Source organism: Citrus clementina, unplaced genomic scaffold, assembly GCF_000493195.1.
Source record: "Citrus clementina cultivar Clemenules unplaced genomic scaffold, Citrus_clementina_v1.0 scaffold_6, whole genome shotgun sequence".
In the NCBI taxonomy this organism is placed as follows: Eukaryota; Viridiplantae; Streptophyta; class Magnoliopsida; order Sapindales; family Rutaceae; genus Citrus; species Citrus x clementina.
Window position 1 is genome coordinate 2,604,328 of NW_006262139.1, and position 17,047 is coordinate 2,621,374.

General features: G+C 33.6%; 1 pseudogene; it reads right to left on the reverse strand.

The window, feature by feature from the left end:
* LOC112097287 overlaps positions 1 to 17,047 on the reverse strand; it is a 77,944-nt pseudogene that overhangs the window by 3,291 nt on the left and 57,606 nt on the right.

A 17,047-nucleotide genomic window follows, 5' to 3' on the forward strand; every position in this document is an offset into this window, starting at 1 on the left:
TAAAAGCACTTTGATATGATTAAGGAGATAAGTACTTTGTTAGTGAGTCTTCTTTATTTACTCGTATTGTTGAATGATCACTTTAATAAATTGTATGATAACATTAATTACCTTCATGTAAACAAGACCATGTCTATTTAATAAAAGTCTTCATCAAAAGGTCTACCTATTTCACTCCAACATTTATAAAAATAATTAGCATACTCATCAAAATATCTTAGATCACAAATTTTTAATTGTTCTAAATTTCTAATACTAATTTTTTTTCATTAAATTCATAAAACTAATTAGTGTAATATTTATATCAAAATTTTCTAATTCTTCTAATTTGTTTTCTTCATCCATTCTCTCCATCCTAAGTATATTTGTCTTTCTCTACTTTCTAAAGTACTTTCTAAATATAGCAATTTATAATTTGGTTCTACTATTATTGCTCATGCCTCTATAGAATGTCTAAGTAAATTACCTTCCCATTGATTAAATACTTGTTTCCACTGGCTAGGTTTATGGTCTTCTAAATCTGGTACTAATAAATCTCTAGCTTGTGGCATAGTTTTCCAATTTTCTAATTTTGGTTTAGCTTTAATTACTCTTTCTGGTTTTGTGTATTTTTCATTAGTTTCTGGGATTCCTCATTTGTCTAAGTAACTTTCTACATTTGATGGTTCTACTATATGTTTGAATACTGGTTTATGGCTACTTTCTCTTACTTCTGGTTTTTTATCTTCTTCTCTTACTAATATTTGATCAAGCGGTTCTAAGTAATAATTTTCATCTATTTCTAAATTTTTAAAATCTAAATTTTTTATTAACTCTCTGTTTATATTGTCATCTATTAATTCATCATTATTGCATAATTCTTAATCTAAATTTTTTATGATATTTATTATATAATTTTCCTAGAAAAAATGTTTTAATCCTAAGGTTTTTATATTCTGCATTCATTTTATATCCTTTAGTTTGTACAGTTAATTTAATATGTTTACAAAATTCATTTATGTCTATATCTATATTGGGTAAGCATCCTACTACTGCTGCTTTATTCTTTAAATCTACTTCTGCACTGGATATTTGAGCTTGTTCATGATCATAAAATCTACTATCATATAAATATAAATGTGCTTTTGTGTCTCGACCTTTTCTAGCTTGACTAAGAATTCCTATAATTATTATTCACATATGTATGTCTGTATAATTTTGTTTTCAAGGTAGTCTCTTCCTACTCAACTGATTAAAGTTAATTCTTCTCGTTTGTTTACTATTGATAATTTGGTTTCATTTGTGTAAATATATAAACTATTGTTTAATTTTGACTTTAATCCTTCATTATATAATCTTTTCTTCTTAATTTGCTCAAAACCTTTTTCTAATAATTTGTTTGGATCTTGTTTGTCTATTATGTCTTTTGTTCTTTCTATTATTTCTTTACCTTTACTAGAAAATGAAAGTGACCTTCTAATTCTTTTTGCCATGTTTACATCTATCCTATTGTTTCTTACTAGATCCATTACTTTTTAATATTACTTTTGGTCATAAAATATCTTTAATGTCTACTGCTCTACATGTTAAGACTAGTCCGCTTAAATTTAACTTTTCTACTATATTAGTCAATATATCTAATTCTTTGTCTAAGTTATCTAAAGAGTTGCTAAGTTCTAGGTGAGACAGATTCTTTATTTTTTCTAAAGGTTTGAAAATTGTAGAGTCTATTAAGTCTATTGTCTAAGGTTGCATTTTTTTTATATCTGAAATCTGAATATGTCTGGATTTAACTTAAGTTTGAATAAATCTGAATGAAAATATCTAAATGACATGTTTGTTTTTTTCTTTTTCAACACCTGAAAAGAAAAACTTAAAAACTAGCAGTTTGACATAAATATCATTTTAAATGGTGCATATATTTGTTTTTCACAATTTATAATTTTTACAAGTTGATTAGTTTGGTAGTATTAAAAAACATATTGTCACTGTTTATCTTAATTTAATTTTTTAATAAAAGATGTAATGATAACATCAAATTTTATTATAAAGTCAAAACTATTATTTTATTTTTTATTAATCACAATTGACATAATTTGATTTGTTCAATATTTCAGTTTAGTTAATGTTATTACGTGAATAAAAATTTAAAGTAATTAAAAAAATAACTTCAAGAATAATACAAAAATATTATATTTATACATAATATTGGAAATACATGAACTGTTAAGGGTATTTTTGAGATTTGAAATTGAAAATTTTCATTTAGACTTCAGACTTAAGATAAAAGTAGATTTTTTCTACTTTTTCTATTCAGATAAAATTATTTGATAATAAGTGATAATTTAAAAAAAAATAAAATAAACAAATGTCTAAAAAAAAGTTAAATTCTGACTTCAAACTAAAAAACAAACAGCACTTAAGTCTTCTAGCCTATTATTGATTTTGACTAATAATTTAATTATAGTATTGGCTTGTGCTTGTTGAATATTATTACTTTCTTGACTAAATTCTCTATAACTATAACCTACTCGATTTAAGTGAGGAATTTCTCGTTTTAATTCTGCTAAAGATTCTATTAATATTTTATCTGAAGTCATTCACTAACAATTATTTTTATAGCGTCTAATTGAATTTGTAAATCTTGTTGTGTAAATTTAATGTTTTCTATTTCTAATTTTAAATTTTCTACAATATGTTTAATTTCTAGTTCTACATGATTAGGTGTTTTTATGTCTAATAATTGAATTAATTTTATTATTTCTTTCTTGCTAGGAAATCGTCTAATCTGACTATTAAAGTCCGCTAATAATTCTTTAATATAATCTAAATTTCTTCTAAATGTATTAATATTACTTGTTTCAAAGAATTTTCCTAGGCCTAGTACTAGCTCTTTTAGTTTTTCTATATTGACTTCTAAATGTTGTCCTAAATTAATTAATAAATCTACTATGAAATTTTGTTGACTATTGCTAGTGTGTGAATATGTTTATATTGATTTTCTAAGTGCTCGATATTACAACTAATTTTTATTCTTTTTGTCAAATTTAATTTTCGCTTTCTATGATGACTAATTTCTAAGTCTAAATAATTTAATCGCTAAAAATTCATAAATTAATTTGCTAGATCTTCTAGTCTATTCCTAATTTTTAATGCTAAATTCTTATACTTCTCTAATAATTTATTTTGTTTATTAATGTTATAAAATTGCAAATTATGTCGTCTAAAATTAATTATTGGTAAATTTGTAAAAGCAGAATGTTTAATATTTATTTTTCTTTCTATTTAAGGAGGTAAAGGAGATGTGTAATCTACACAAAGCTTTAAATTGCCTAATCTTTCTTCTATTAAAGTGTCTAAATATGCTTGTTCAATATTTATTTTGTTTAGTTCAGTTTCTACAATTTCTAAAGCACGTTCTAAAATTTCTGTGTAAGGGTTATTTTCTATCCAACTATCAGAATCTTTTTCTAAAACAGCAAATGGATTTTTATAAAAGTTTTCAAAAGTTTGGTCAAAATTAGCAATCGTGGAAAAATGACATGTAATAAATGAAGTCTGCCTTGTAATTACTCATATAAAAAATATTTAAAACAAGAACAAAAGAGGTGCTATGATACCAAAGAGAAGAAAAGACGAAACGGACAATCGGTTTCAACTAAGAGAAACCTATACGTGGCTTGTTATGCCAACAGTGCAAACTGAATGCTAAATATGAACTAGTAAATACCCAATAAAGATGAACTAGTAAATTGTATATGGAATGCTAAATATTTTTTAAAATTTGATTGTAAAAGTGGATTTTAGTTCTTTAAATTCATTTCATTTGTATATACACGATACATTTACAATTAGAACTGATTGTAATAATATTTTAGAATTTTATAAAAAAGTACAAAAGAAAAACTTTGAAAATAAAAATTCTCAGCAAGAGATGGATATATTTTTTAGAAGTAATAACTGGTAGAGGATACAAAGCAAAATTTGAACATATAGTTGGTAAAGATAATACATTAGCAGATATTCTTTCAAGACTAATAAATAAATAATTATTTTGCAGGAATGGAGCGATTTATGAATTTCCGTCCAATTAAATTTAGACAATTCCCATCATGAACAAATTTAAGTTTTAAGAGTAAATTTTAGTTATTAGACAGTCAACAGTACATTTTAGATAATTTGTGGTGTGTTAATAACCCAAAAGATAAATTAAAGGTAGCCAATGCACTCATGCATTATTTTAGACAAGTTAATGAACATGTAGACAATAATCACTTTGCATTTTTTGTATTAGTTAGAGGTAGATGTTGTGCAAATTTTATTGAACTCGCAAGTACACGAATCTATTGTAGTATAGATCAATGGTAACGAGTGTCGATCCCACGAGGAGGTGGATTTTAATTGTGTGTAGAATTAATTTTCTAAATGGGTGGTTGGATTTGTGATGAAAATTATTTGGATTATCCTAAAATTTGAATTAAGATGGCAAGAATAAATTGAAGTGAAAATCTATTAAATTGACGTACTTGGGTATCTGGATCCGTATCAACATGCACCATGGGCTAAATATTCCTTATTAATACCAATTAAATCATGAGGGGGGAATCCACACCTAATGAACCATACTCTAATCAATATGGTGCTAAGGGCTTATCTGCCAAATAATAATAACCTTGTACTAGAGAACCAGTGAAACCAAGGCGGTATCTAGACAAGATGATTATTATTTGTCGACGAGAAGTCAAAACATCCATAAAAACTAGAGCGGAAGAGAAAATAAATTTACCAAATAAAGCGCATGACACATGTTGAGACTTCACCTTCAACCCAAGCTTGAAAGAAAATTAGCTACTCATAATTGAACTAGGGGCAAAATGGAAATTTATTTATGTAGAAAATACAAGATGAAGAAAGAATTACAGAAAATAGAGCCCAAAAATGGATTCAGAGATATCAAATTAAGGGGGGAGGCCCCCTTTTTATAGATATATTGAGTAAATCATGGCCATCGGATTAAAAACAGTTTGGACGCTCAGAATTGCGCCACGTCATTAGTCAACAGTACGCGGTTTGATCACGCGGTTTGAACAGTAACACGGTTTGACCCAACTGGAACAGTGACGCGGTTTGGTTGAAAATAATCCTGTGTAATGCATGTACCATACGCGAGATTTTTGGTCCACTGATATGCTGCCACGTCACCATCAACAGTACATAAGAATTTTAGTCCAACAGGATCGTGACACCTCATCAGTCAATGCCACATCATCGGTCAATGCCACGTCATCGATCCGTCAATGTGAACAGTGTCGTGAACAGTAACGTAGACAGTACCGTACATGTGAACAGTGCCATTTTCTTTTTATGTTCCTCCTAAGGTTTTCGACCGTCCTGAGTTCAAAAGTGATGTCCGTTTTGCCGTCTGATCTCTCGTTCATTGTGAAATGATTATGATGCCCCTAAAATACATAAAATACTTAATTATAATACAACACACATAATTAAATGACAAGAAATTTAAATACATAAAAGTAGGAATGTTAGTGGAACTTGAAGTGTAAAATGACAATTTTCTCCTTTATAAATATACATTTTCTAACACTCAACACACCCCCCAACCAGCTTATTGCTAGTCCCTAGCAAATAAAGCGAAAACAAAATTCAAAATCCAAAATGATTTTTTTTTTTAACAATCATGTTTATTCAATCAGACTAATGATAGTAATCAAATAAAAGTATAAGCATTATCTCTAGTCTAAAGAAACATCACAACCACATCAACCATCCACATGAATCAGACCAATAGACTTTGTTACAGTTACTTTCAAGAATGACATGTTAAACCTCAAAATCTCACTGGATATAGTGACACTCTCACAAAGAAATTATACCCAATAAAAATAGTCACTGCAATGAATGGTAATTGAGAGAAAATAATAAAGAAATGATATCAAATGCTCTCACCAAGATGAAAGAAATATGCTTTTAGCTTAGAAATAATACGATCTCAAGTCAAACAAAAATGCTAGTCAACCCACTTTATTTATCTTTTTTTTTTCTCTTTTTTTAATTATGCATCACTACATCGTTTTAGCCCATATAACTAGCTTCTACTTCAGACTATAGTTTTTCTAAAATCAAGAAGGACTTTTATTAGGACGTAATGTAGGTTAGGGACATGGCTAACAAAAAAAGGAAATAAGGAAAACAAAGTGTATGTCTGAGAAAAATGCAGAGGAAATTTTTTTTTTTTGGAAGTTGCAAGGTGGATTTCACATATTATTGTTATTTTTTTCTTTTTTTTTTAAACGACAATTTTTTTTTTTTTTACTTTTGTTGGGCATAGCTTCACTATACAAAATATTTATTTACATTTTTCTCAAACATAAATAGGTGATTGAACTTGTAAGATATTGGATAATATTCCAGATCGGAGTGGGTCAAGATGATAAGTTTGACAAAGAAAAGTGTTTTTTTTTTTAAAGGCTCAAAATGGTTAACTATGGATATTTGATAAAAGGGATGGCTAGAAAGGCTCAAACGGATCAAAGATGGCCTTTCCATCGTCTTTTGGGGCTCTAAATAATCTTCCATATCTACTAGTTAGATGGGCCTCCATATGTAGCAACACACATTTTTTTTCTTCTTTTCTTTCATTTTACAATTTTTTTAAGGGTTAACTCAAAAGAAATCTAGAGATCGTGTATACAATAATAAACTGCTAAGCTGTATAAAGAATGGGCAAAATGGTTACTCTCTAAGAAAAATGATAGGCTCAAAAACTCACTTGGTACTTATTATGACATGTTCATTCCTTCAAGCAACTCATATTTGTCTCCGACATCAACATGTAGAGTAGCAAACATAGTGTAACATCACTTAAGACCAAAGATAATACAAATACTAAAATTTGAAATTAATCATGTCATCCAATGTTAAAACAAATCACACAAATTTTTTTTTTTTAAACAACATCCTACCCCCCAACCTATTCTAAACATGAAAGGAAAATATGCATGCAGAAATGTGAAAATGATGCAAAAAAAACTAATTAGAAAAGTTAACTTAAAAAGATGCGTTTCTAAAGGCACTACTACACTCCATATTCAGCCATCTTCGACTCAAAAATTTGAAAGTGTATATTTATAAAGGAGAAATTAGAAAGAAGAAGTTAAAAAAATAATTGTCAAAGGTTAATAAAGAAAAAGAAAATGTCTGGAAATTTTTTTATTTTTTATTTTTTTTATTTTTTTAAACAAAGAAGATGCGTTTCTAGAGTCACTACACTCCATATTCAGTCATCTTCAACATAAAAAGTTAGCCACGGTTAGTCTCTACAGCAAAAAATTAGTAAAAACTTAACCAAGATTCCACAATTGTCGACTATTCCCTCCCCCCAACCAGAACGAAACATTGTCCTCAATGTTTTAAAGGAAAGAAGTAGAGTTTAGAAGACATCACCTGGGTGGTGCAACACAGAAGAAAATATTTACAAGCGGAGAGTTAAATCTAATTTGTACTTCTTACTGCGACTACTGTTACCATCATTATTTGGACGCTCCAACACAAAGGTCCAGGGGTCTGGCTTCGGTCTATAAGCTTGTAACAGATCAAGTAGCTCATTAGCAATGTGAGCACAAATAAAAATTTTTTTTTTGCATTGGAAGGAATGAAGTAGTTTTTTATTGCATGGTTAAGAAATGCGATGAAGCCATCATAAAGTTATTGACATTTAACAAACCGATGGGTTTCTAGTGAATGTGCAGATGGGCCCAAGATGCTAGTGTGATAAGTGCCTCTAGTGTTGCAAGATCTCCTAGAAGGAAAATAAAAGCATCAGCATGATTAAGCATTTCAGTTATTCTTTCTTGCATACCTGAGACGACTAACTCTTCTCCAGTCGATGAGTCAGACAAACTGCCCAAAGGTTTTAGAGTTCTTGGGATGATGCCTAACACTTGGCTTCCTCTGACAAAAGCAGCTTCTGAGACCAATTTTGATAACCCTCGGTTACCTCCTCCATACACCAAGTGTAATTTTCTCGCTGTTATGCTTCGACCAAGATCTATAGCTGCCTCAACGAACTCTTTATGTTTCCCATAGTGAAACCTAGAAAGCACACAAATGTTCTTGAATTGTCTATTGGGAGTAGCTGCCATTGGGATACTTCTCAAAAATAATTTGTGAGTGCTTGACAAAAAATTATATTTAAGAATCTTGGTTACAGCGGGTCATAGCTGTGTATGAGGTAGCATGTCAATGTCAAATAACGTGTAAAGCACATGGCTCGGGAGTCAAAAAGCAAACAGTAAAAAAAATGATAAAATAAAATTATTAAAGAAAATAATGCAAATGATAAAACAACAGTGAAATAAAATAACAGTGAAGTAAAATGATATTTACAGGTAGTTGCGACTGTGGCTCACATCTTCCTCTGGTTTTACGTCCAGAAACGTCTTGAACGCCCTCTATGGGTCGATGATATGCTTCCCATCCAGTTTTTTTATAAACTAGCAAACATGGTCGTTTATGGTCAGATTCCCGAGACTATATCGTGCATGCTCTTTCTGGAATAATGGCCATAACTTGCATATATCCACTGGGATGCGTTTCAAGAGATAAAAAGATATCATCCAATGACTCCTTATTCAAGCCATCCCTAATGAATTGATTCTTATCTTCCTTGTTATCAGATACAATTCCTAAATAATATGGTTTTTTATCGCAACTCATTATGGCACACTTATGACAAGCAACATAAATTCTTTGAGCTCTTCGTTTTCTTGCATAATTTCCTTTACCACAACCAGGCATGTATGCAATAAATTTTGGAGGTAACTCACTTGCCAATCGTACTTTAGCCTCGATTAACCAACGGATGTCAGCAGGTATGTTATTCCTCATGAGCAATCGCATGCGTTCGGATCGGGCTTTATAGATTGTAAGGAGGGCATTCTGAGAAAGTGAAGGGAATCGCTTGTGAAGCTGCGCTAGAATCTCGTTTCTGTCCATACCTTCGCCTCAGAATATCAGTTATTATGGGAAAACTGAAGTAACCGACTTGATTGTCACGGAGTATCGTTATCCACCACTTCAACGGGGTAACAAACTAAATCACACAAACTTCCAATTGGATGTCGTAAACACTTCTCTCAATGTCTCTGAGTTGGCTTTGTAAATCCTCAACATAGGATACTAACTCTGGTGGTTGCAGAGCCCAAATACGATGTGTCTTACAAAATCGAATCTGCCTTTTGAGATGAGATTTTACACGTTGAAGTGGTTTAAGAATGTTCAGGAGGAACTGTTTAGCTATGACACTCATGATTAACAATGATAAGAGAAAACTTAATGGTTAAACAAACACATTTATGCAAAAATAATTTCAATTAGCAAAAGAATAATAAAAAGAAAGAAAAAAAATCAAATCACCAAAAAGAAAGAAAAACTCAATTCAAATCTGGTTGGTCACTCAAATTTATTTCGATGTCCTCTCCTTGTGGTTGGTACTCTAGATATGGCTTTAATCTTTGACCATTAACTTTAAACGTGACACCGTTCTTTGGGTCCTTAGTTTCAATTGCCCCATGTGGAAAAACAGTATGAACAATAAAGGGGCCAAACCATCGAGAGCATAACTTACCTGGGAATAGGTGCAAGCGAGAATTGAATAATAGCACTTTCTGACCTGGAATGAAAGATTTTCTCATAATTTGCTTGTCATGAAAGACTTTCATTCGTTGCTTGTAAATCTTGGCATTTTCGTATGCGTCATTGCAAATTTCTTCAAGTTCTGCCAGTTGTAATCTTCTTTCTGAGCTAGCTTGTTGCATGTCAAAGTTAAATTTCTTGATGGCCCAATATGCACGATGCTCGAGTTCTATAAGTAGGTGGCAAGCTTTTCCATACACTAGCCTGTAGGGTGACATCCCAGTCGGGGTCTTGAAAGCCGTTCTATATGCTCATAATGCATCATCAAGTCTTAATGACCAATCTTTTCTGTCTGGCCTCACCGTCTTTTCTAATATGTTCTTTATTTCTCGATTGAAGATCTCAACTTGGCCACTGGTTGCGGATGATATGGGGTCGCCACTTTGTGAGTGATTGAATACTTTGTCAAAGGAACTTTGAATACTTTGTTACAAAAGTGGGCACCACCATCACTGATTATTGCTCGAGGGAATCCAAAGCGTGAAACAATGTTGCTTTTCAAAAATCCTATCACCACCTTGTGATCATTGGTTCTACATGGAATTGCTTCTACCAATTTCTATACGTAGTCAACAGCAACCAATATGTATTGATGGCCAAAAGAAGGGGGAAATGGTCCCATGAAGTCGATACCCCATACATAAAAAATCTCAACCACTAAAATTGGATTTAGTGGCATCATGTTCTTTCGTGTAATGCTCCCTATTTTGTTGACACCTATCACATGAAGAATAGAAAGTGTAAGCGTCTCGAAATATAGTTAGCCAATAGAAACCACATTATAAAACTTTAGTCGCTGTTTTCTTAGCGTTGAAATGGCCTCCACAAGCTTGTTAATGGCAGAATGAAAGGATATTTTGAATTTCACTTTCTAGGACACATCGTCTACAATTTGATCTGCACAATACTTGAACAAATATGGGTCATCCCAAAAGAAATTCTTTATTTCTGCAAAGAATTTAACATTGTCTTGCTTGGTCCAATGCTCTGGAAGTTTACCTGTAACAAGATAATTAACTATATCAGCATACCACGGTAATACTTCCACATTCATTAATTGTTCATCTAGAAATGACTCATTCAATGGTAATGGTTCCATAATTGTCTCAAAATAGAGGCGAGAGAGATGGTCAGACACAACATTCTCTGTGCCTTTCTTATTTTTAAATTCCAATTCGAACTCCTGCAGCAGTAACACCCAACGAATTAGTCTAGCTTTTGCATATTTCTTTGTGAGAAGATATTTAAGAGCAGCATGATCTGTGAATATAATTATTTTACAACCAATGAGATAAGATCGGAATTTTTCTAATGCAAATACTACCGCTAGCATTTCTTTTTCAGTAGTTGAATAGTTCAACTGTGCATCATTCAATGTCATACTAGTATAGTAAATAACATGGGGAATTCGATCAACTCTTTTTCCTAATACTGCTCTTACTGCATAATCAGATGCATCACACATGAGTTCAAATGGTAAGCTCTAGTTTGGGGGCTGAATGATGGGTGATGATGTCAACAACTACTTTAATTTTTCAAATGCCACAAGACATGAATCATCAAAGACAAAAGGTACATCCTTAGCAAGTAGATTGCATAAGGGTCTAGAAACTTTGCTAAAATCTTTAATGAAACGTCTATAAAAACCAACATACCCAAGAAAAGATCTTACTTCCCTGACTGTTTTAGGTGGAGGAAAATTAGAAATGAGATCCACCTTGGCTTTGTCAACCTCAATACCTTTGCTTGAAATGATGTGACCGAGAACAATACCTTGTTTTACTATAAATGGCACTTCTCCCAATTTAAGACCAAGTTCTTCTCGATAAATCTCTGCAAAACTAGTGTTAGATGATGTAAACATTAATCAAACGAGTCACCAAAGACAAAAAAGTCATCCATAAAGACTTCAAGGAATCGTTCAACCATATCAGAAAAAATACTTAACATGCATCGTTGAAATGTGGCAGGTGCATTACATAATCCAAATGGTATCCTCCGATATGCAAAAGTGGCAAAAGGGCAAGTGAAAGTGGTCTTCTCTTGATCTTTTTGTACTATGAGAATCTGATTGTATCTTGAGTAGCCATCTAGAAAGCAATAAAATTCATGGCCTGCTAATCTATCAAGCATTTGGTCGATAAATGGTAAAGAAAAAATGGTCTTTACGTGTGACAGAATTCAACTTTCTATAATCAATACAAACACACTATCTTATAGTTACTCTAGTGGGTATCAATTCATTATCAGTATTGGTAACTATTGTGACTCCTGATTTTTTGGGAACAACTTGTACAGGACTGACCCATGAACTATCAGAAATGGGGTAAATGATACATGTATCTAATAACTTAAGGACTTCAGTTCTAACAACTTCTTTCATGTTAGAATTTAACCGACGTTGCATTTCCCTAATAGGTTTAGCATTTTAATCAAGGTGAATGTAATGCATGCAGTCTACTGGGTTTATACCTTTTATGTCCACTATGGTCCATCCTAATGCTCTTTTGTGCTCTTTTAAAACATCCAACAACTTACCTTTTTGTTTGTCGTTTAGGGATGATGAGATGATTACCGGTAGAGTGCTTTCTTCTCCTAAAAATGCATATTCCAATGTGTTGGGTAATGGTTTAAGCTTGAGTTTCGGTGGTGATTCTGATAATGGGGTGAGTTTATTCTCTGATGGTGCTAGTTGTTCAACTCTTGACTTCCATTTATTAATGTCCATGGATGGTGCTGAGTCAAGTAGAGCATTGACCTCATTTACCGATCTGTTAATATCAAAATCAAAACCAAAGTGAGTTAAACATGTTTGTAAAGGATCATCACTAAGGTTTGAAACAAAAGTGTCATCAACTAATGCTTCAATTAAATCCACATCAACAATTCCATCATCTGTATTGTGAGGTTGTTTGGCAATGTTGAAGATGTTCAGCTCCATAATTATGTTGTCGAAGGACAACTACATATTGCCAGTCCTGCATTGAATGTGAGCATCCGCAGTTGCCAAGAACGGTCGACCTAGAATAATGGGGATGTGCTTCCTTGAATCCTGTATTGGTTGAGTGCCAATTACAATGAAATCAACAGGAAAATAAAACTTGTCTACCTGGATAAGCACGTCATCTACAATACCACGAGGTATTTTCGTGGACCGATCTGCAAGCTATAACACCACTGGAGTTGGGTGTAATTCTCCCAGTTCAAGTTTCACGAATACAGAGTAAGGCAACAAATTTACACTAGCTCATAAATCCAACAAAGTATTCTCAATTGTGTGGTTCCCTATGCTATATGAGATAGTAGGGGAGTCTGGTGTTGTGCAAATTTTAATGTACTCGCAAGCGCACGAATCTATTGTAGTATAGACTAATGGTGACGAGTGTCGATCCCACGAGGAGGTGGATTTTAATTGTGTAGAATTAATTTTGTAAATGGGTGATTGGATTTGTGGTGGAAATGATTTGGGATATGCTAAAACTTAAATTAAAATGGCGAGAATAAATTCTAAAATTGGAATTGCAATGGAGAGAATAAATTGAAGAGAAAATCTATTAAATTGACGTACTTGGGTATCTGGATCCGTATCAACATGCATCATGGGCTAAATAATCCGTATTAATGCCAATTAAATCATGAGGGGGGAATCCACACCTCATGAACCACGCTCTAATCAATATGGTGCTAAGGGCTTATCGTGCCAAATAATAATAACTTTATACTAGAGAGCCGGTGTAACCAAGGCGGTACTAGACAAGATTAGTATTATTTGTCGACGAGAAGTCAAAACATCCACAAAAACTAGAGGGGAAGAGAAAATAAATTTACCAAATTAAGCCCATGACACATGTTGAGACTTCACCTTCAACCCAAGCTTGAAAGAAAATTAGCCACTCATAATTGAACTAGGGGCAAAATGAGAATTTATTAAAATACGAAGAAAATACAAGATGGAGAGGGAATTACAGAAAATGGATCCCAAAAATGGATTCAGAGATATCAAATTAGGGGGGAGAGGCCCCCTTTTTATAGATACATGGAGTAAATCATGGCCATCGGATTAAAAACAGTTTGGACGCTCAGGATTGCGCCACGTCATCAGTCAACAGTCCACGGTTTGACCACGCGGATGAACAGTAACACGGTTTGACCCGACTTTGAACAGTAACGCGGTTTGACCCGGATGAACAGTAACGCGGTTTGGTTGAAAATAATCCTGTGTGATGCATGCACCGTACGCGAGATTTTTCGTCCACTGATATGCTGCCACGTCACCATCAACAGTACATAAGAATTTTAGTCCAACAGGATCGTGACACCTCATCAGTCAATGCCACATCATCGGTCAATGCCACGTCATCATCCGTCTATGTGAATAGTGTCGTGAACAGTAACTTATACAGTACCGTACACGTGAATAGTACCGTACATGTGAATAGTGACATTTTTCCTTTTATGCTCCTCCTAAGGTTTTTGACCGTCCTGAGTTCAAAAGTGATGTCCGTTTTGCCGTCTGATTTCTCCTTTATTGTGAAATGACTATAATGCCCCTAAAATACATAAAATACTTAATTAAAATAAAACACATGTAATTAAATCACAAGAAGGTTAAATACATAAAAGTAAGGGTTGTTAGTAAGACTTGAAATGTAAAATGACGATTTTCTCCTTTATAAATATGCATTTTCTAACACTCAACATCTGGGTCTTTGCATTTTAGAGGAATTTTCTGTTGGAGTATAAAACTAACGTTTTCTGTTAAAAATGTCTTCTTTTGAATATGAATGTTTCTCTTTTTAGTACAAAGGTCTTTAAGAAAATTGGCATAAGATGGAACTTGCTTTATAGCATCAAGTAAAGAGATGTTAACACTTACCTGTTTGAAGATTTCAAGAATCTCACCTGTGGATTTTCATTTCTTTCCTTTAGCTAACCTCTAAGGAAATGGAGCTTTGAGAACGTATTCTCATGGTTTGGTTTCTTCTCTCTCCTCCGGTGATGAGTCTTCAACACTCACTGGTACAATTTGATTTTCTTTTATCACCGGCATCTCCCATTTGTTGTCGACTTCTTTTCTTTTTCGTAAGGTCATGACTGCTTTGACCTCTCCATGCTGTTGTGGTGAACTGGTACTTGCTTCATGTACTCCTTTAGGATTAGGCACTGGTTGACTTGGAAACTTGCCTTTCTCAACAGTCATTGTCAAGGTCTGAACTGAAGAAGCAAGTTGTCCCACCATCTTCTCCAGGCTTGAAACTGATTGGGCTTGCGAGTTGAAGCCTGCTCTCAACTCATTTCGTAGTCCATCAATGGTGCGGTTCTGTTGCTCAATCGTGGAGTGAGTAATATTCTTGAAATTCTGGAATGCATCCTCCCATGGTTTGGGTTAAGAATAGTTCTGGTTTTGATTGTATAGTCTAAATGGTGGCTGAGAGGCTTGAGGAACTTGAGGAATTTGTTGCACTGGTGGAGCTAGAGCTGCTGGTCCATTCTGTTGGAATCCTTGAGATCATAAAAAATTAGGGTGGTCTCTCCATCCAGGGTTATATATGTCAGTGTCAAATAACGCGTAAAGCACGTGGCTCGCAAGTCAAAAATAAAACAGTAAAAAGGAAAAAGCAAACAGTAATAAAATTATTAAAGACAATAATGCAAACAATAAGACAATAGTGAAATAAAATAACAATAAAGTAAAAGGATATTTACAGGTAGTTGCGACTGTGTCTCACATCTTCCTCTGGTTTTACGTCCAGAAACGGCTTGAACGCCCTCTATGGGTCGAGGATAGGCTTCCTATCCAGTTTTCTTATAAACTGGCAAACAGGGTCGTTTATAGTCAGATTCCCGAGACTATATCGTGCATGCTCTTTCTGGAATAATGGCCATAACTGGAGAATCGCTCCTTGCACATATCCACTGGGATGCGTTTCAAGAGACAAAAGGATATCATCCAATGACTCCTTATTCAAGCCATCCCTAATGAATTGAATCTTATCTTCCCTGTTATCAGACACCATTCCTAAAGAACATGGGTTTTTATTGCAACTCATTCTAGCACACTTATGACAAGCAACAGAAATTCTTCGAGCTCGTCGTTTTCTTGCATAATTTCCTTTACCACAACCAGGCATGTATGCAATAAATTTTGGAGGTAACTCACCTGCCGATCGTACTTTAGCCTCGATTAACCAACGGATGTCAGCAGGTATGTTATTCCTCATGAGTAATCGCATGCGTTCGGACCGAGCTTTATAGATTGTAAGGAGGGCATTCTGAGGAAGTGAAGGGAATCGCTTGTGAAGCTTTGCTAGAATCTCGTTTCTGTCCATACTTTCGCCTCAGAATATCAGTTATTATGGGAAACTGAAGTAACCGACTTGATTGTCACGGAGTACCGTTATCCGCCACTTCACCGAGGTCACAAACTAAAGCACACAAATAGAAAAACAAATTAAAACACACAAAGAAAATTAAAATCGTCCTCTTATTGAATTTACCTCAAGCTCCAACTGGATGTCGTAAACACTTCTCTCAATGTCTCTGAGTTGGCGTTCTAAACCCTCAACATAGGCTACTAACTCTGGTGGTTGTAGAGTCCAAATGCGTTGTGTTTTACAAAATTGAATCTGCCTTTTGAGATGAGTTTTGACACGTTGAAGTGGTTTAAGAATGTTCAGGAGGAACGGTCTAAGTATGAGACTCATGATTAAAAATGATAAGAGAAAACTTAATGGTAAAATAAACACACTTATGCAAAAACAATTTCAATTAGCAAAAGAATAATAATAAAAAAGAAAGAAAGAAAAATCAAATCAACGAAAAGAAAAAAAAATCAATTCAAATTTGGTGGGTCACTCAAATTTATCTCGATGTCTTCTCCATGTGGTTGGTATTCTAGATATGACTTTAATCTTTGACCATTAACTTTAAATGTGACACCGTTCTTTGGGTCCTTAATTTCAATTGCCCCATGTGGAAAAACAGTATGAACAATAAATGGGCCAGACCAACGAGAGCGTAACTTACCTGGGAACAGGTGCAAGCGAGAATTGAATAAAAGCACTTTCTGACCTGGAGTGAACGATTTTCTCATAATTTGCTTATCATGGAAGATTTTCATTCGTTGCTTGTAAATCTTGGCATTTTCGTACGCGTCATTGCGAATTTCTTCAAGTTCTGCCAGCTGTAATCTTCTTTCTGAGCTGGCTTGCTGCATGTCAAAATTGAATTTCTTGATGGCCCAATATGCACGATGCTCGAGTTCCACAGGTAGGTGGCAAGCTTTTCCATACACTAGCCTGTAGGGTGACATCCCAATCGGGGTCTTGAAAGCCGTTCTATATGCCCATAATGCATC